The sequence below is a fragment of the Vicugna pacos genome, chromosome 34 (genome assembly GCF_048564905.1).
Source record: "Vicugna pacos chromosome 34, VicPac4, whole genome shotgun sequence".
Taxonomy (NCBI): domain Eukaryota; kingdom Metazoa; phylum Chordata; class Mammalia; order Artiodactyla; family Camelidae; genus Vicugna; species Vicugna pacos.
In genome coordinates, this window is record NC_133020.1 from 11,994,782 (window position 1) to 12,016,250 (window position 21,469).

Genomic DNA, 21,469 nt, shown 5'->3' on the forward strand with positions numbered 1-21,469 from the left:
AAATGAAGGTAGCAATTGCTGGGTTCATGTACATTCATATAAATTTTAAGTGATCTTTCTGAAAGCAACTGGGTTGCTGTTGTCAGACTAAATTTCAAATTTCCTTTTTCCTGCGTAATGAATTAAAACAAAAAACTCAACTAAATCCTACCTTTTCCAGGAAAGGGTCTAGTGCCTTCATGGAAGCAGGAGGCTGAAAATTCCATCTGTAGTAAAACATACCATATACAAGTGGTTTCCTTTTAACTGTCACTTGAGGCAAACCACTCCCTGGATAGTCACTTAACAATTTCATACAAGTGATACAGGCCAACATGTTTCGCGTTCACTTCAGTACGTTGCAAAAACAATCTGCATGTTTATTGTAATAGGCCATTAGCACAGAATACAATTTTAGCAAAAGCTTTTTGATTATTACTTTTTTTTAAAAAATGCCATTCTAGATATTTCCTGGATGTGATTTTAATACAATTGAAGATAATGGAAAGCAAAGCTTTAATACAGCCATGATTTCAGTTGACATTATATGGAGTATCTACCATGTGACAGGCCTCTCCCCAAGCATTCAGCCTCCTCTCGGGCAGCCTTAGGAAACTTTAGACATCACCTAACTCTAAAGAATCTCTTCCACTGGTTTGTACTCATCCCAAACCTACAAATGATGAACACACAAAAGCGAACGCCGTCCTCTACCTATTCAGCAAATCATCGGCCCCAGAAAATATCTCAAGTAATCAATGTGTTCAGAGAATTAGCTCACACAAATTACTCATTAACTCAATAGCACATAATAAAAAAGAACATCAATTAATTAATGAGTCACCCTCAGATCGCTATGATTACAACAGAGCTCTGTTGAAACAGCCGTTATAAATAGAGCTGCCTCCTTTTATTCATTGTTTGCAAGTGGCCCATTATTTGGCTGAAACCAGTGTCATATTTAACACGTGCCTGTAGGTAATTGTGTGATTGGTATCATAAATGAAGAATTCTGAAAGTCTGCTGCTTATCAAACCTTATAAATGGTCAGAAAAAAATTTTTTGAACTCTCATTTTTGCTGTAGTGTCTTTTGAAGCCAGGCATTTGGAAGGCTATTATCTCTCTAAAAGGTATATTTTTTACATTTATAATCAAGATGGAAGTGCTCGCTTCGGCAGCACATACACTAAAATTGGGATGATGCAGAGATTAGCGTGGCCCCTGCGCAAGGATGACATGCAAATTCGTGAAGCATTCCATATTTTTTAGCCACTATGTATATAGATTTTTTAAAAAAACTTTTCTTTTGTATAAGCACAGTAAACTATATTCAATATCTTGTAATAAAATTTAATGAAAATCAATATATGTATGTATATGCACGACTGGGACATTGTGCTGTACACCAGAAATTGACACATTGTAATTGTGTCACTTCAATAAAAAACAAAGCAAATAAAAACAACAACAAAAAAATTAAGAGCATATTATAATCAAGATGGAAGACTTCCATGTTGAACATTATAAGGATCAGCTGCTAAAACACTTAAAAAGTAAATTTTGCAGGTTTTAGAATACACATAATTTCAGGAACTTTTCACAAAGACTAAAATATGCATGACCGGTTTTGAAACATTTTAGTATCCCCCAAAAAAGAACATTTTTTGCCTTTGGTGGGCCAGGTTAGGGAGAGTGTGTGGGGACTGGCAGCCATCGGGGATGAGATTAAAAGAAATGCCAAATACTGCATACAAAGTCACCCACCAAAGTTTCCCAACTACCTTGGTAACTGCCATTTCACTAAGCTTATAGAATAATTATAGCAGTTCCCTTAGGTAAGTTAGAAACATCTGTTGGCAACACATAGCAGGTGTTAACAATTCCACATACTGAAATTTTTAAAAACGTTTTTAATTAAAAGAATTCTGTTTTCTGAAAAGGAAAATATGTTCAATTCAAAGATACCCCTGTTTTGAGTGTGCAGATCATGTAATGAACAAAATTGTAGAGCTCAAATCATCTCGGATCAACTAGGTTTCGTGTTTGGTTCAGATCGTTGCAATCAAAAGAATTGGAATTCATTGCACTTTTAACACAATCGAGATTCTGGACTGAGGAGCTGAATACTCACGAAATTGGCATCACAGCACTGATTGCAGAGTATTTTGGCTTTATTGGCAAGGTGGTTGTTGTTAACGACACCAAATTAAGTGGACACAATACAAAGAAAAATGGCGAGAAGCATGCAGAGAATAGATTCTCTGAATCTTTTTTAACCCTGCTTCGGCAAAAGACTTTAAATCTACATAAAACAGTCCATTTGCAATGTGTAACATTATCATATACCCCTCCGACAATAGCTTCTAGTAACAGCTAACACATAGCACTTAAGATGTATCAGGTTTTCATTGCCCAGTTAAGTTCCACGATACCCTCTAACATGGGTTCTATTAACCTCCATTTTGCAGATTTTAAATAAAAGTAAAGAGAGGTTACTTAACTTGTCCAAGGTCACACAACTAAACAGTGAGATTTAAACATAGGTTTTCTGACTAGATCTTAACCACTGTACTGTCTCTTCTAAAGCTGTCATTATGATTGTCATCATCATCATCACTCATTATTATGTTCTAGCCCAAAACTAGAAGTAATCTAATCCTGAGCAAAAATTCCAAACATTTCAGAATTCATGCCATCTTTAGAGGTGAAAATTGGAAATAAGAGTGATCATATTTTTCCTAAATGCAATCCACTTGGGAGCGCCTTCTTTCAACCATGAAGAGATTTATTTGAAGCTGCAAAGCCAGGAAGAATAGGGCATCCCTAGTACAGCAGAATCAGGCACAAGAGGCGGTCAGCATAGACTTGAGGGTATGGGTGGGAACCTACAATTTTCTGCATCAGGATAAGCATACCATGATGAGGTGAAGCTAGACCAGTCTCAGAAGCCAAGATAATAAAATTGGGATGTTCCTTGTCTTTGATATTGTATAACTTACTTCCATAAGATGATAGGAAAACAAAAAGTCAGAAGAGCAATCTGTATCTGTCGGTTCACTGGTCCAAAATACCCAAAAGTCCAGAGGATGCTGGGTCCAGGTCAGTGGCCAAGTAAGTAAGGATCTCTTTAGTCTCAGATTACAAGGACAAGCCATTGTAATAGAGGACAAAGCAGGTATCCTTAACTTAGACGAGAGCAAAATGCAATGACCCGCACGCTCATATTACCAGAGAAAAACCTGCGAGACATTCTTCCTTCCGCTGCTTCAATTGCCTGCTGCTGTCACCACCACCGCTTCCATACATTGGGGTCCTTTTAACCTAAATCATTGCAGATTAAGTGGTCCTAAGGGGAACGTCCACCCTGCGTGCGTTCCTGTATTTTTAGTATATAATTAGTACTTAATCTGAAGAGCTTAGAGCTGTGATGATTATGGAGGAACGTGGTCAAATTCAATTGCATAAACAGTGTGCGTTTTCTCAACTTAGAATGCATGGTGGAAACCCCAAGAATTCTTAGTTGCATGATCCGTTAGGTTAATTTCAACATGGCTTGCTATAATATCCCTGGGAACGTCCAACTTTCACAGCCCACGTTGGGGAGAGCTGCTGGGTTATCTCAAGGTGAACGTTGACCTATAATTCCTATATTCTTCTTAGAGAATCTTCAATTTTGTATGAATAGTAGAAGGGGCTGGGTGAAGACAGAGACCACATCTCAGGCAGTTATTGATATATGAGAATAAAATACGGGGGAATAATTGAAAATGAGGTAAAAAGTTACCTGGAAAAGCCAGGAAAGTTCGTTGAAAAAAAAAAAATCATTGGGTGCCTGCCATCTGTATAGAACCATATTAGGCATTTCTAAATTTTCTCTGCCTGAGAAACTTTGCTGCATGAAATATGATGTTCACTGCTATTTATTCTCTGCTTAATGCCCAATTTATTAAACCTACCACTCTAACAAACAAAATTTCTCTAAACATTTGTACACCATTTGAAGCGCTAATAAACCAAAGCTTGTAAATTTAACAAATCAGATCCCACCATTTAAACACTGATTAGCAGCTTAGTCAAACTCTCAACATTTCCATAAAATCCCACCTCGTAAACTTCAAGCTCTTTTGAACCAGACAAATTCTCATGAGTCAAAATTTCTTTTAAAAAAAGATTTAAAGCTGTAACAAAATTATTGATTTAAATTCATGTTTCTATATTCTTCCTAAGGTTATATTAATAGTAGGTAATTTCTTTAAAAAATTAGACGATTGCCTTGACTGGCTGTGCTTACTGGATCTGTGTTTTTGACTGTCTGAACCTTGGCTGAGGCACAAGAATGAGCTGCTCTGACCCAAATGATTCACACTTGAGCCAGTGCCATTAAATTGGCCATAATTTAATAATCATGCTTCTCTTTTACATCGATAGAACGCGTCAAAGTCCAAGTCCTTCACATAGGTTATAATTTCCCATAACTCAATGCTTTTTCCTAAATTGCTATGTGCTGACATTATTGAAAGCTTGTATGTGCCATTTGAATATCTCATTATAAGCTATAGGATCATTTAGAGATTTTTTATCTCCCAAGAAAAAAGAAATTGAATCTATGCAGTCAAATTTCCTATTAGGACATTCGGTTAATCCTCTTTCTTGCGCAAATTATTGGGGTTTCTTTTGAACTGATTATTGCGCCTTACCACCTGTGTTGATTATTACTTTGTGTTCTTGGTATGGTTTGACTTAACAATTCTCCACATTTAATCTTCTCTACTTAGAAAATAGAGATGAATACAAATTGGTACTGTATACATTCAGTAGAAGAAACAAGCCGCATATACCATTTTACTTAGCTTTTTAATATGATAACTATTTTGTGTACTTTCCATTACCTTTCCCCTTTTCTGAGTTCAATCATAGATCCATGGCTTTCGTAGACTCAAATGCATTGCAAGTGGATTTAGTAGTCGATTATGTTTCAAGTATTTGTGTGTGGTGTGTGCGTGTGTGTGTAGTTCTCACTGTAGGTGTCAATCAAAAAGTTTGTTTTGAAAGACACTCTCTTAGAAACCCAGAAAGCCAAAAATAAAGAGCTTGAGAGAAAATGAAGAGTGCGCACAGCAGGGTGAGCAAAGGGGACCTGTTCCAGAAAAGGGAACTCAGCCTGAAAACCTCAGAGACCAAACAGCTGCAGTGTGAAAGCACAAAGAGGAGAAATCACTGAGAGGGACGGCATGCGTATTGTCCTACACTAGCTGGATGTTGAAAAGAAGAGAATAAGGAACCAGAAGGAAAAGTCAAGAACTGACACCATGACTTACCCAGCCGTATCTGCAAGAGCTCACCTCCCTCTGCACTAAGGATATTTGACAAGATTGTGTTTGTGCTACACTGTCATCGGTGGGTTTAGGCAGACCTTGATTATTTTTTAAGTAAGTATGATTATTATTTATGGCAAATTTAATTATCTTAGTCCCAATTAACCCTTAATTTTTTTTTTTTTGCACTGAAACCATTTGAGACCATAAGCATTGTGGTTAACTGCATCAGCTTTGCCTTCAGGGTAACAATCATCTTGAAAAAATTACTTAGTTCCATTAATAGCAGTTTTCTCATCTGTAAAATGGGTAATAATACCTACTTCACAGGGTTTAGTGAAAATTAAATGAAACAATCTATATTAAGTCCTTAATAAATGCCTAGTATATAGTGTTCAGGTTATTGTTATTATTATTATTATTATTATTATTATTATTATTATTATTATTATCATTATTATTATTATTACTATTATTATTTCCAAATCCTTTAAGAGCCCCTTCAGTGCTATTTGCCCCAATGGAGTGATTATTTTTGTCCCAGTCAGCAGACAAGGGACAAAGAATAACAATTACAGGTGAACATTCAACAAGCAGGCTAGAAAATTCCTTCTAAGTGAAATACTGAAACTCACAGAGGAAATTTTATTGGGGATCTAACCCATAGTCAGAGATGTTGGGTGGTAAAAATGTTCTTATTTTTTAACTCAGACATGTGTGTGTGTGTGTGTGTGTGTGTGCACTGCTGTGTATGTTCCCAGCATTTATTCTGGGAGAGCCTCCGCCTCTGATACTTAGCCCGAGGGACTCAATAATCACTATATCCATGTCAGTCTTACCGACAGTGACTGGGCAGATTCTCCCATGTTCCCCAAGGAATCCAATGAATGGATACTCCCTGCCCTTGAGGGAAGACAAGCCAACAGCTGCTAGCCATGCAAGGTGACAACCTAGACAGTAGACACACCTACCACGTGCTATGGAGACACTGAGGGAAAAGTGATGTTTCCTGCCTGGGCACGTGAGGAAAGCCTTCACGATAGACAGTGAGATTCCGTCTTGAAGAACCACTGGCAGATGGAAGGCATGCTGGTGCTCTGTAGGGACCACCCTTAGTTTAAGTTCACCAGGCAACTAGTTCCATGGTGACTCATCTGGCTGATAGGCAAGAGAAAACCATCAACGATTTTGAAAAGACATAGAGCATAACAAGCAGCAAAGTTTAGGAAGACTGACTCAGAAAACTGACTGGACTCGGCAGGGACAGGAGGGGATGCTGATCGTTCAGCCAAGAGGCCTTTGTCAAAAGCAAGGCCAGTGCTAAGCGCTTACACAGCAGAGTAGCCACTGGGGCATAAGAAGAGGAGGAAATTGATAGAAAAGAGACAAATGTTTACCAAACATGACAGTTAACTAAATATAAAGGGAAGAAGGGAGAAAGGTCAAACATGTAAGGATCTTTGCCCTAATTTTTTTTTATTGAAGTAGAGTTAATTTATAATGTTGTGTTAATTTCTGGTGTACAGCAAAGTGATTCAGTTATACACATAATCTTTTTCATATTCTTTGTCATTATAGGTTATTACAAGATACTGAATATAGTTCGCTGTGCTAGACAGTAGGAGCTTGCTGTTTATTTTACCCTAAGTTACTGTAGCTAATGTAGCAAACAGACCCGGAAAACAGAGAATACGAAGAAATGCATCTTTTCCGGTGACACTCTGGTTGTAAGGAGCACCACAACTTCTGTGAAAGTGCAGAGTTGTGTTCCTGCTTTAGAAATTCTTTGGACCTTTAAGGAAAAATGAACCATGATACTGTCGGTTACCGCTGCAGACCTCGCCAGTCCACAGCCCTTTTGCCCTTCATTCTTACTAACAGCATACGGGGCCATGATGTGCCAAGGCCGACATTTTCACTTCACTTCTTCTGCATCCAGGGATGACCATTTGATACAGTTCTGCATGATGGGATGCAAACACGAGACTGAGGGGCAATGTTGGCCTTTCCTGATCTAAACACAACTTCTTCCTCTCTCTTAGTCCCTTCTTCCCGCCTGGAATGTAAATTGGAGCTTGTGGTGGAGCAACCACCTACCGCATAGATGATCAAGAGGGTGAAATTACAAATTTCAAAGAGCCTGGGCCCTGATGAAATTGTGGAGCCCTTGTGGCAGGGCAGATTTGAATTGACTTGAACTTGAACTGTTCATCTCGTCACTGGACATCTTGTCGCTCTGGTTGGGCTACCTCTTGTCACAGTGGCTAGGTTCCTGTTATACATGGTCCAAAGCGATCCCTAACTGATTGTTTACAGAAACTTGAGAAGTGTTGTTGGTGCATTCTATGATTTCAGGCTTAGCCTGATTCAGAGGAGGGGAACTTGGCACTGAGTTTGTAAGACCCAACATTATGGTTTCATTTCTTCTCCTCCCAATTTCATTCCCTCCTGTCGCATAAGAATCCATAATCCTCTGACAAAAGAAGCAAGAAGGTACATTTTCTTTAGTTTTCTTTAGTTTGTGTGTCTTGCTTTCTCTTTGATCTTACATAACCCCAAATCTCTACCCTGACTTTTCCACATAAAGCTAGCATTTCCGTTAGAATATTGCAATTTATCTAATTTTACATATGGTCAGTGGGGAAGGCTGAGTTCTTATTAGACTGTCATAAAATGATATAGGCAGAAGGATGCAGGGAAATAGCGAAGGTATTTTCAAGGAATTAGTTGGAACTACAGACAGATCAAAAAGAAAGCCATTGTGCAAATGTCAGGCCATTCAAGGTTATTTCACCTTGAGGAGATAATGTCAGATCCCTGCTTTGGATATAAAGGAAGTTTTGAAAGTCTTTCTGCCTCTCCCGAAGTCCTCTCTGAAGATCATTCCTGATCCATGAAGTTTTTCTCCTGTCTGAAGGGAAAAAAAAGGAAAAGAAAATATTTACGTACATTTTACATACCCACATTCGCTCCAAAATAGTTCTTCAGTCTGATATTTACCTTTCCCCCTGTCAGGGGCGTCCAAATAGCCTTTTCTTTATGAAAATATGGCGACCGATGATAATAGGTTTTGTTCTTTGTTATCTTGGAGAAATAAACAGTCACCCATTGCATTCTGTTTTCCCTATTAAAAATGCATAGATATATTTAAATGTGTATATATAAATGTGTGGAATGCATTAACCTGGGGGCATTTGGTTGTCAATCCACAATGTCGTTTCAACCTCTGTCCCTCAGATAAAACCTCCGTTTCTTACTACCTTCCAAACCAATCTTATGCTTCACCCTGCCCAGACTCCAAGTGCCATAGGTCTCTCGGCCAGCAGAAAAGTTAAGCTGGTAATTCCTTCTCTTCCAAAGCATCATCTCAAGAGTATCTCTGTCCAACATGTTTCCTTCCTCCTCTTGCTTCTAGAAACACTTACTCAGTACTCTCTATAAACCAATCACCAGGGACACGGAGAGAAAAGAGATGGAGAAGAATATGAAACACCATGCCAAAGCGCTGAGACATCCTCTGCCCTCAGGTAGCTCGCAGTCTGTTGGGGGAGTGAGGGTATAAAGCAGCTCCAGAGGGATGTGATGTATTAGAATATGGACAGGGTACTTTGGGAGCAGAGAGAAAGAAGTGCCTAATTTTGACAACGTCAGCCATAAATAACGAGGAAAAAAATCAGCTGAGTCTTGAGAAGTGGGAGTGGTTCCGGTAGATTAGGGAAAGGGAAGGAAGGTTAATCCAGGTGTGTGCAAAGACTTGAAAGTATGAGAGATTCCAGTGGGCTAAAGATTCCAGGAATTAACATGAGGAGTTAGAGGTTAAAATCCAATGATAGAGGATCTTGTTTCCATACACCCGTGTAGGATATTGGTCTCCAGATCTGGGGAGCCTTAAAAGTATCGATGAGTGTATATGTGGATACATGCATATGTGTGTGTATCAGATATTCTAACTCTGTAGGAATGTTGTCATATCCAAGATCTACACATTTGAAAGCCTCCACAGTGATTCTGGTGATTCATGAGGTGGAGATACCACCACCAGAGAAGATGAGGGACCCCTGAAGGATAACAAGGCAGAGGACAACATGATCAGATTTACAATTCAGGAAGTTCCATCTGGTGGCCTTAGGAGAGAGGAAGTGGAGGCAACCCAGACCAGAGGCTGGGAGACCAGCTGATGCAGTTGAGAAGGAGGAGGATTTAAAAGCAATAGAGTAGAGCTGGAGGGAAGGTGCACTTCTGAGATACTTAGGAGACCGTCAGCACAGGAGCGGGTGGTAGTTTGCTGGGGAAGAAGATGAGTTTTAGACACTGCTTTTGAACTGCCTTGGAACAGAACTTGGAAATACAAGTATTTACACTTGAAAAGAAAATTCACGATGAGGAATCTGAAGACATTGGATTTTGTGCAGCTGGGTGGCAAACACTCTGTACTCTTTAAAGCGTGTCACCTAGAGGACCTATTGAAATCATAAGGCAGACCTTACCTTCTTGAGTGTAAAATCTCCTTTAAAATTTTAAATTTAATCTGAAGCTGGTGAGATAGGCAAGGGTTAATGGCGCAAAGAAATCAGAGTGACAGAGTATGTGTTAGCCTAACCCACCATATTAATTTGACTAAGATGTCATGTCAGGACCCGTTGCCTGTTTGGGACCAAAACAGAACTCTGACCAGAATTACCAGTTTCTATTAGTCCTACATGATCCCAAGAACAATTCCTTCATGTCTTTACTTCTCTCAAAACCATTTCTTCCCCTTGTCCTTCCAAAAGGCTATTGGGGTTGCAACTTGGTGAAACTGATGACTCTGAAATTTTGGATTTCATTTATCCACTTAGTTCTTTCACACACAGTCAGCCACCGGAAGTGCATGACAGATGGTAATGCATCAGTGTTACCGATCACTTAGAGCTCTGCTTCAAGGTCAGAGTATAAAACTAAATGGGTAAAATCATTTTTTAACTCTTTCAGTAAAGTGTCCCTAAACAAGGAAATAACTCCTTGTGTAAACTCTATCCTATTAAAAGGGACAGCTAGCATATGCCTGGCTTTTAAACAGGAGCACACACACATACAGGCCAAGTTACCGAGATTCTCCCCAGGTCGTAGATGGGGACTAAAGTGACCCTTTCCAATTTCTGACAGCCCTCTCAGCCAACATCGCTCCTTTCAAACCTAGATCCTTTGTGTTTCACTTTCAGCCTTTTCCCTTCTCTTCTGCCTTTAGTGGTGATTGAAAAAAAAAAAAAGCTTATCAACTGCTCTCTGAATAAGAAACTTGAAATACTCATAGGTCATCTTGAAAGTGTTCCTCATCCAGAATAATCCCCCATCTTTCAACCTTTTCTCAAAGGTCTTGTTTTCCAAAACTTGAATAATCTTGGTGGCTTTCCTCTGAACACTTGTGATGCTTCCAGATATATTTTTGGTTGTGGAGCTCAGAGATGGACGCAGAAGTCTGTCTGGTGGGAACTGTATCAACAGTCCAAGCTAACGGGCACCACGTCTTACATCGCTGCTTTATGGCTGATGTCAACATCAAGCTTCTCTTTTCCCAGTGCAAATGCAACTTCATTAATTCATGGCCAATTTGAATAGTGCTTCTATGCACCAGAGATATTTTTTTACACGTTGCTGGGGAATTCCATGATGTTTGTATAATCTGATTTTCTCTGTCTTTGTCACAAACGAACATGTGCGTCCCTATCTGTCATGTTGAAATTTGATCGAGCACCATGGTGAGTATGTCTTCTGTTTATACGAAGATTCTGTAGAGTTCTTAGTGTTTCCCCCAAATTGCTTGCCATCACTACCTTTCCCAAGCATGTTTTATGGGCTCTCTCTTTTGCCAGCCTATCCTATTGAAAGGAACAGCTAGCATATGCCTGGCTACTGAAGAGTCAGCCCACGGCTGACTCTTGCAGAAACTACCTGTTCATTGATGGTGACTCTTTGGGTTCAAATTTTCAGTTTTGTGTCCACTTGGAGACATATAAATGCCACCTCGGTGGGTGGAGGGAGGGTTGGCAAAACTAGGAGGTGGGCTAGGAGCTAATTAAGAAGAATTATTTAAGGCAATGGGGAGACTAGAACCAAAGGTGAGAGCACAGATTTTTAAATGCTGGAAAACAAAAGAACCAGAAGAGGACCAGAGAGAGGCACTGAGTTCAGGGTCAAAGGCTAGGATCCAGGTCATCAAATTAAGTACATGTGAGGGTAAATGGGTGGAAGGGAGCAGACACAGATCCAAGAACAATCTATCCCACAAATAATCTAGGCTTACCATGAAGAACACATCTGGTAGCGTTTAGGAATATGAGAGATCGCCCAGCTTAAACATCTTGGGGTAACGGACCAAAGCTGGTATGGATGGTATGGATGAATTTCCCCATTTATTACCTACTATGTTATTAAGGGATCAAGTGAAAGAGAAAGTTCAAGTTGAGAACGGCTATCATTTCCCATTGATCTTACCAAGCCTAGCACTGTCTCTTAAACCCAAGAAAAAGGTCATCGTTTAGAGAAATAAAAAATGTAAAATTCTTTCCATCATCGTGCAATCCTATTTCCTGGGTTAAAAACCAGCGCTTAGCTATTCCTTGCTAAGGGGAGGTTGTTTTCTGGCTCTGTGGAAAGCCATCCCCATGCCTGCTACACGCAGTACGTAAGGGAGCATTTAGCCTCGTGGTTCATATGCCCCCCCTTGCTGTACGCAGCCCCCTAGAATACATAATAAAAAGACAAATTAAAAGCACATTAGCAGTGCACCTAGTGGTGGGAATCCAGCCAGCGTGGACTGCAGATGTTTTGTCTGAAACAGTGGCTACACTGAGGGGGAGATATGTCCTTAAACAAAAGAGAGTACTGCCAGAGAATTCTGGGAGGGAATAGCATGCTGTGGCAAATACCATCTTTCTCTCAAATATGCACAGCAAGTGTCTCATTTCATCTAAGTTTCTTCTGGATTAACCTCTTTGTTACACTTAGATCCTATTAATTTATTGTTTATAGTTATCCTTTTGGAGTGTTTTATCGGTACGGCTTTGTTGCATGTAATAACAATGCAAGGATGGACTCGACTTGAGTTGGCACTCCACTGCCTGAAGGTAGAAGTTAAAATTCTATAGCTTCCAACTCCCCTCAAATGGCAAATGTGGCTTCCTATATTCCAGACTGATCTTCCAGTTTTCTATAGGCCTTCTGCTCCAGCCACACTGAGCCCTTCCCTAAATAAGCCCGTTTCGTGATGTCCCCTGTTTCCGTCTCTGCTGATTCCTCTGCCTGGCCAACACCCGCTCACCTGCCAAGTGCCCGTTCTAAAGAAATTGCTTGTGGGAAAGCTCCTCTAATCTTGAAAACAGAGTTAGATACGGTCCCCTCCTTGTTCCTTCACCCCGGCACGCACAGCATTGTCTTCTAATTGGTTGCAAATATGTTTTGCATCCCTCACTAGACCACGGGTGCCTTAAGGGTTTTCCAGGACGTAAAACAATGCCTGGCATAGAATCAGTGCTTAGTAAAGGTTTGATGAATTCCTCCATCAAGTGGACAATGAGATTGACCTGGAATCTCCAGATCAATAACTCATGGCTAACCTATTCCATAATGTGCCAGAGAGGCTGATGAGCTTGGAGGAAACAGGAAAAAATTTAACCTGGAATAAAGCAATGCTCAGTTTGCAGTAGGGCTCATGGAAAAGCCGATGCTCCCATTTCCAGGGGCGGACCATAGAGACAAACGAGTGGCCGAGCCTCCCATCTCCTCCATCTAAATGTTGCAGCCACAGGCGATGCTGAGTCCACAAATCAAGGGTGTGCAGCCTTGTTTTCACATCCAAAGGCTCCCATGAACCTCACCTTTCCCATTTCTCCTGTCCACGACTATCACAGTGGAATGCCAAGTTAGCCCTGATGCCAGAAAAATGGACAAAAATTAGGGTCCTCTGTCTTTCACATGCCAGCTCTCTGAAACAAAACAAAATGAAGCAAAATCAGAAAATCAGATTCATTTCTTTCTTTCTTTCTTTTTTTAAATTTGTATTCTTTTTTGTTGAAGTACAGTTCACAATGTTGTGTCAATTTCCAGCGAACATCCTATGGTTCGGTCATACGTGAACATACACACATTCATTTTCATATTTTTTTCATTATAGGTTACTACAGGCTGCTGAGTACAGTTCCCTGTGCTGTACAGAAGTTTATCTTTTATATATAGTAGTCAGTATTCGCAAATCTCGAACTCCCAATTTATCCCTTCCCAGACTTGTTTCTTTAAATACAAATTAATAACATGCAGTCAGCTCAACTCATCAGCTTTATTTCAAAGTGACAGGAGGAAGAAGGAGGTGCTGTGGCAGCAAAAGGTCCCAAGCTAGGGTAACACGTTGTCTTCAGCATCACCCAAGATTCAACAAGAAGACATTTCTTATTAACGTTATTAATAATCTCTCATGGGATCTGTGGCAGATCTGAAACATACAAAATTTCATACATTTGGCACAGATGTATGACTCCGAATATTAAGGTAAAACAGAAATGTTTTAGGTCTTTCGGTATTGTTTTATACACAGAATGTAAAATAAGATGAACAGTGCCTTACGTGAAACAGCAGACTTGTCAAAATGCTCAGGTAGTACGCTATGGAAGAGGTGGAAAAAACAAAAACATTTACCTAATCCAGCCTCCAGAAAATGGCAGAATTCCAAGTTGTTTGGAATAAGAACCTGGGTTGGAGATGAACCTTTGTGGACCCCTGAACACTCCAACTCAGTATACGGAAAATGTCTACAGTCCACAATGACGAAATCAACTGTTTATGCTTCTGTTTTATAGCTCGAAGTTCCCTTTCTTCCTCTGTTGAAAGACTCACACATTAATAAACATAAATGAAAAATATTTCTGCTGTAAAATTAAACCCTATAGCTTTGATGGATCATTAAACCCCACTTACAGATTCTTTCCTCCAATCTGAAGTGTTTGTGGCGAGAATGTTAATTTTTTGTAACTCCCAGCAACCATTTTAGCTCAAGAAATTTCTTTAACAGAGACGACCAGGGACACAGAAGGAACGAACCACTTAGCAGGACCGGCCTTGGTGTTTTTCATGCCCGAAGCAAGCAAACAAGAACAAGATTATAGTGGCCCTGAATGGAATCAGAAATGGGAGAGAGGTTTTCTGCCCCCACCAGAGGCTTCTTGAAACAAAACCACTTTAAGATGCAATCTGTATCTGGGAAGCCGCTCGACGCCTGCTGGAAGTTCCTGTGATTTTGCAATCCATCCAGGGCATCAGCACATGAAGACAGAGCCCCAACCTCTGTTTCCTCCCGGACATGAGTAACTGCCTGGTTTTGAATTCAGGAAGCCAGGGGCAGCCTAAACTCACTGACAGACGCATAGGAGATGCCAAAGGCTGCTTGCAGTTTGAGCCTGGAGTTTTACACGTGAAGAAGACAAATGAGCTGCGTTAACCTGTTTACTTCAATACTGACAAAGGACAAGCCTGTGTCCCCCTTGCACCTGATAATACTTGCTCCTCGTACCGATGTGACCCACGCAGCTGCTCATTTCAATTAGCCCAGGGCCAGTCTTGGCATTTACCCTCAGAAACAAGACCGCGCCAAGGAGTGCCTCCGTGCCTCCGCGCTGGCGGGCCTCCAGGTCACACTCGGCGTCTGCGCCTCTTACCAACCTGCCTCCCTGAGTGCAAGGTCTTGCTGGACATCTGGGTCCCTAAGCCCTCCAGGAGTCCTTCTGTTTCACTTAATGGTCCTTGTGAATTCTCCTTCTGTAGCTCTGTCTTCTTTGCGCTTCTGTTTTATTTTCTTAGTCTTCATGCTTCGCCTTTGAACTGCCAACCCTGAGAGACCCTTGGAACCACACTGGTTTGGGTTCTCACTTTTTCAGCAACGACATCAAAAAAGGTGAAAGTGAAGAAAAACACTCCTTATTTGACGGACAAATGAGGCACACGGGAGCGCCAGGTACCAACTGCGCTATGTCAGATAGATAAGCAGCACGGATTTCCTGTATAGCACGGGGAACTCGGTTCATTGTATCTTCTAATAACCGATAATGGAATATAATCTGGAAAAAATAACTGACTCCCTTTGCTGTACCCCTGACTAACACAATATTGGAAATCAACTACATTTCAATTTTAAAAAGTTGTTGCTAGATTTTTAAAAATTAAAAAAAAAATTCTCCTTATTTTAAAATAATACTTTTAAAACTCTAACTGCGGGAACGTATAGCTCAAGTGGTAGAGCACATGCCTCGCATGCCTGCGGTCCTGGGTTCAATCCCCAGTGCCTCCCACTGAAAAATCAAGTAAATAAATAAATCTAATTCCCTCCCCCCCTGCAAATAAAATAAAGTAAGCAAAAAGGAAAATATTAAAACAGAAATTAAAAACAGAAAACTATCACTAAACCAGAAGTGATGACCCAGCCTGTATCTCTCTGCTTCAGTGTTGTTTTCCAGAGTAGGTCCGCTGGTGAGACGGGGTTATAGACCCTCTCAGTCCAGCTCAGCTCTACTTGGGGGAGGAGGCTGGCGGGGTGGACAATCTCTTTGTTTATATTCAGTGATGGAATCGTCTATGGCAGCTTCCTTCTTGAACTGCTGCTGAAAGCACTGCCATTCTCTGCCTCTCCTTCCCGAGCCCCAGCAGACATTACTTTTTCATATGAGTTATATTGAATGTGCCCTTTTATGACATGCCTAAGAGAGGCTTAGAGACATTTCTTTATTCACTTCCCAAGTCTTCACTGTTGCTAGCACGGGAAATTTATCACCTCCTGGGCAAAGACCAGGCTCTTACTTTTAGTGAAGCTCTAATCTTGCTGTGAAGACATTTGATCTATTCCCGGTGCTGGAAAAGTTCCTTCATTCAGATAATGAGGGGTGGGGACCTTCGAAACTACCTGTCTGCTCTATTACACGTGGATGGAGACATGGCCTGCTCTGGCCCCGCGGGGGTGAGTTCCTTCCTTTTGCTTCACGCTAGAAACTGAGCCAGCTGACCGGGTCTGCCTTGTGTCTACGCAGCCATCTGGAACACCATGTCAAGGGGTAGGCAGACATGTTTACCGTGCCTTCACCGCCTCCATAAACCGACCTCCGTGGGGGAACGTCCCCCTCATTTGCCAGGAGATACATCTGCAGACAATCTCGTTTTTCAGTCTGAGTGTTTACACATTTAGTAAGAGGGCAGGTTCTATAAAACTCCTATATCTGCATGTATTTGCTTTGCTGTCAAGTTCCCTGTAGTTTCTGTTTGTTCAGGGGCTGAGTTTGGAGCAGGTGTTTGGAACAATTAACCGAACCAGGGATACCAGTAGTGGGCAAAGGGTGGAAGACTATGAAACAAAAGCTTGACATTTTCAAAAACAAAGACCCTTAAAAAATACACTCAAGGACTGCAGACTAGAACACACCAGTATTTTCACTTAATCTGTTCTAATTCAACCATGAATGCATGCCTTGGCCATAAGACACTAGATCAAGTATGAAAATATCACATTTATGAATACATTTTTTATGATTTCTTTTGAATACTAAAACCATAGTGAGAAGACTTGTAACACTTGAAAATTGAGACAGAGATCAGATCTGTCTACGCAAGTGACAGAATCAGTCCATCCTGTTTGCTCCGGGTCGGGAAGGTGCACATACAGGGAGAACAGCCAGGAGTGCTTTGAGCGCTTTTGCTATTTGCAGAAACTTACAATCAGATGGAAGGAGTCTTTTTGCTTCTGTGTGGGTGACTAAGATAGTTTATTGGCGCTGTGCCAAAGAGTCTTTTTCATATCAAAGCAGTTTGGGGAAAATTATATTTATTTGGATGGTTTCACACTTTGAGTTTTGATTTCATTAAAATCAGCATGAATTTACAATTATAGATTTCTAAGTTATTCCATAAGCATAAATGCCAACTCATTTCTGTTCTAACAAATAACACAGGCCGAACACTTTGCCTAGAGAAGAATAATCGGTTTCAACCACAATAATCGGACTCAACCCTCTGTTTTTCATTATTTTAATGAAAGAAGTTTGAGCAGCTCTTTCGACTAATAGTCACTGACCATGTCTTAAGTGACAGACATTACTAGGTGCTGGGGTTGCATGCATAGGGGAGATTTGGCCCCTGCCTGAACCAGTTCCCCCTTTATCTGTGGAGACAGACATATTAAAATGTATAAAATACAATATAATCATTGACAGAATTGTGGGCCAGTTACTCCCAGAAGGAAGAGTAGCACTTAATTTTGCTGCTAGGGTCATAGACTGTCCTGTTGAAAAGGTAACATTTTAACTAAGCCATAAAGTATAATCAGAAAGAAGGTACCACATTAATTTTTTTCCTCGGGTGCTTGAATTAGCAGAATATCACTGGGTTGCTAAATAAAGAGACCAGTGGGCTATTAAAACTATTGAATGATCTCTATAGTGAAACAAGTCATCCTTGTTACAATGGTGTGGATGCCTTAAGAAGGATGAAAGCAATTTCCCAAGACCTGGTGAGCAAGAGACAGAGAGAGAGAATGAGACACCAAGAAAGAAGTTGTAGTACCATAGGGGTAAAGAGCCAAAGAGAAGGAAAAAATGCCCCCAAATTAGTCATCATATATAGAACAAAGATGGTTAAGTGGATTAATAAAAGGGTAGGATTAAGGTCAATTTAGGTGCCTTCTCTCCCTGAATCATCAAAGCTAAGAGCTCTCACTGACTTTCATCTTCCGATAGAGTCTTATCTATAAGGACCTAGCCAAGGACTTGATTATTTTTCAAATTGGTCCAGTATCAGAGAGATGTTAAATCAAAATGGCATTCACCCTCTACCCAGGCTTACCCCCTTCTCCAATCAACATTGACTCTTCTTGGGTTCCTCACACTCCCATTCTTCATGGTGAACTCCCCCTTTTTCATTCGAGCACAGATGTCTTCGTAGACCAAGTGATGAGTGGATTCCCATGACCAGCCTTACTAAGCATTGTCATCTAGAGTATATGGCGAGCACTAAAATGTGTATTCTTTCCTATCCTTTTACCTAGCTCATCTTGCATTATACATTCCTACTTATCAACGACAAACTGATTATAAAGTAGAATTCATCATCTGTGGCTGGTAAGCCAGCCACCATAAATTGATAGTATTCCCAAGAGAACAGACATATGTTTGGCTGCCTGGATATATGACACTCGGAGAATGAAAACAATGCTTCTTATATTTATTTCATAAATATGAGAAATTTTTCTCTCTTGTATGAGAAACGTCTTGAGTGTATAGGTCCTATCTTTAGTTTATTTGGACCAAAGTCTGGTTTTATTTTTATTTCCCATGTCTTTGAGCTCTGTAAAACAACTTTCTCTATATAAATTCCTCCCCATGGTACTGCCTCTTGACCTAGTTTACCACGTGATGATATATATGTGGTTGACTGTGGACAGTAGTCATGGAACCAGGCAATGCAGCAAGCGAAAAAGGTATGGGTTAGCCTACAAAAATGAAGAAAGGTGAACTTTGCTTTGCTCAGAGAAACCGAAACAAAATGATCTGGAATTAATTATACTGTTAATTCTCAACTTGCCTAGGTCTACAATACCTGCCCATTCTAAGGAAAGCAGCTCAATCAACCCTTCTTCACAGAGCAGAGAAATAAGGTTCAAAAGACCTGGATTTGAGTTTATCTCATGTATTTCCTGGCTCTGCAAACTGAGATAAAGAACATAACCTCCTTGAGTCCTACATTCCTTTTTAATGAACTGGGGATGATGTCACTTTTCCTGCCTGCCTCGTGTACTGTTTGGAAAAGTCAAGTAAGGTGATGCACATGCTAGGTTATTAGATTGTGCTGGGCCAGACTACCAGGGCTGGTTCCGTTTTCAGGATTAGTGAGAATGACCACAACAAAGTCTATATGCAAGTTATACAAGAAGGATGAAGGAGAGGTAAAGACGTGATTAACATCTCCCCGATGACTTCTTGTTCCCACTGAATGTACACCTGAAGTCTGATAGTCTTTGCAACCCACCAAAGAATCCACCAAGTCAGAAGACTGCAGAACTCACTGCATTTTAAATCATTTAAGGCTGGTAGAGCAGTGATTGGATGGGTTACATGGCGTCCAATTAGAGTAGCGATTGGATGGGTTATATGTGTTCCAATTATCTAAATTTAACATCGTGGTTCATAGTCTCTTGGGGTTCCGTTTTTATGTAACCTATTAGATCCATGTTAAGTTTCTTAGACAATTTCAAAATTTTCATGCAGCGAACCTGACCATGGCCTATCACAATACCAAAAATTTTTTAAATATGATGTTAATGCAAGACATGACTGCTATTAGGTTCATACGGTTTGGACCAACAAAACACTCCAATTGTTTCTAACTTATTAAAGAGCAAATTGTGATGTTGTGGATTATCTAGAACTTTAGAATTTATTCTTTTTCCTCTTTTGGAGTACTTTTAAAAATTCTTATTGAACATATATAAAGAGACTAGATATATAAGAGTGGGAACAATTTATGTCGAAGAAGGGCTGAAACAAACACCACCATCATAACACCAGGCACCTGAAAATGGGCCCAGGGAGATCTTTTTGCTGATGTGCAATGAACTCAAGATGAAGTCCTGCCAGTCTCCTCACTTCTGTCCTGGAGCTAGACAGCCTCACAGCCCAGGAAGTCTTCTCCTTGAGATGGATCTAGACGATGAAAGATGTAGCTGCAATGGATTAGTCATAGATCTTGACTCAGTTCTTTTGGAACCTAAGTTCCTGTTCACGATAGAGGTGGCAGATTTTGCAGCAGGGGTAATTCGTGATTGTAACACACCAGCTGCTGCAGCTTTAAGTCAGATCCAGGCTCAAAGCCTTCAAGACTCACTTTTTCTACATTCTGGCATTTAAAACAAACAGGATTTCTCCCTTCCTAGCTCACCCTTCACAAGGCTCTTTATTTTTTTTTGTTGTTTTTTATTTTTTTCACAAGGCTCTTTAAACCAGTGTTAGGATTTATCTCTCACTGACTTATGCCTTAAGACCTGGTTGTTACTGTAACTACTTTACTTAATTTATGGTGAGAAAATAAGTTTATATTTATGAGTAAAAACATGACCAAGCCTTAGTAGTGAAAATAAAATCGTGTTTGTAACTTATAAACAAAAACATACTCAGTATGAAAACCTTAACATGTTTACAAAGAGTTTACTTTTTTTTTTTTCCAAAGGAAGATAATCTTTACTGCATTCTGTAGGAAATTTCTCAAGCACACTCTGATTTCTTTCAGTGAGATGGTGAGAGCATCACAAAGGAAAGTCCATGCCATCATCTCCTAAGCCACACACCACACTGGGGACTGCACAACAGAGGGGAAAGTACACACCAGTGGAGGGAAGAGATCTTTGTTTTAACCTGAGATTTGGCCTTGTAGCTTCATGTAAGCCACTTAGCTTCGGGGCGTCTTATGTTGGGCTCCATCATCCTTAAAGTCCTTTGTTGGTAAAGTTCCTCGTCTATGAGATGAACTCAATAACAGCAGCCATCCACAGGGTTGCAGTGGGGATTCAGTGATATTCAGGACAGAGTTTATTTTAAGGACATTAACAAAATCTCAATCAATTAAATATTTCTACTATAATTACTTTGTTACTTATCCTAGTAATTTATTTATTGTCAAGACTATCATTCTACTATGATATGAACATGTTACATAGGCATGTTGACTATAGAGAATATGAATAATGTCAGCCACCTGTAGAATAGTTGGATCTGTGCTGTAGGTGGAAAATATACTGGAAGTGAAGACCCACACCTTGGGGTTAAAATATCTTAGAAGTGTGGGTTTGATTTTGAACAAACTTACCATCACTGCTTTATGAATTCTAGGAAACAGCCAAACAAGTTTAACAGGTTTTGTGTTTGTTCCCTCCGGTCTGGTTTCATTGTGTTTAGTATCTGATTGGTGAGGACTTGGATGTGAACTGGTGTGGTCAGCGTCACCAGGGAACTTCTCTGTACACAGGGAATTGATGGCCACGATTCCTTGGCCTCAAGCATCATTAATCAATATGCTCTTTCAAACTCTGCAACGTATTCAGCTCCTAAGGGAAGGGACACTTCAGGGGAAACAGAGTTATGTACTTTATTCCCAGCTGTTTTCTTTCCCAAAC

The 21,469-nt window shown here is 40.3% G+C and overlaps 1 non-coding gene across 1 annotated transcript; it reads left to right on the top strand.

The window, feature by feature from the left end:
• The first annotated feature begins 1,142 nt into the window (after positions 1-1,142).
• On the top strand, positions 1,143-1,246 carry LOC116276988 (U6 spliceosomal RNA). The gene has a single exon (XR_004186486.2). It is a non-coding gene; the product is annotated as a U6 spliceosomal RNA (small nuclear RNA).
• Positions 1,247-21,469: the final 20,223 nt, after the last annotated feature.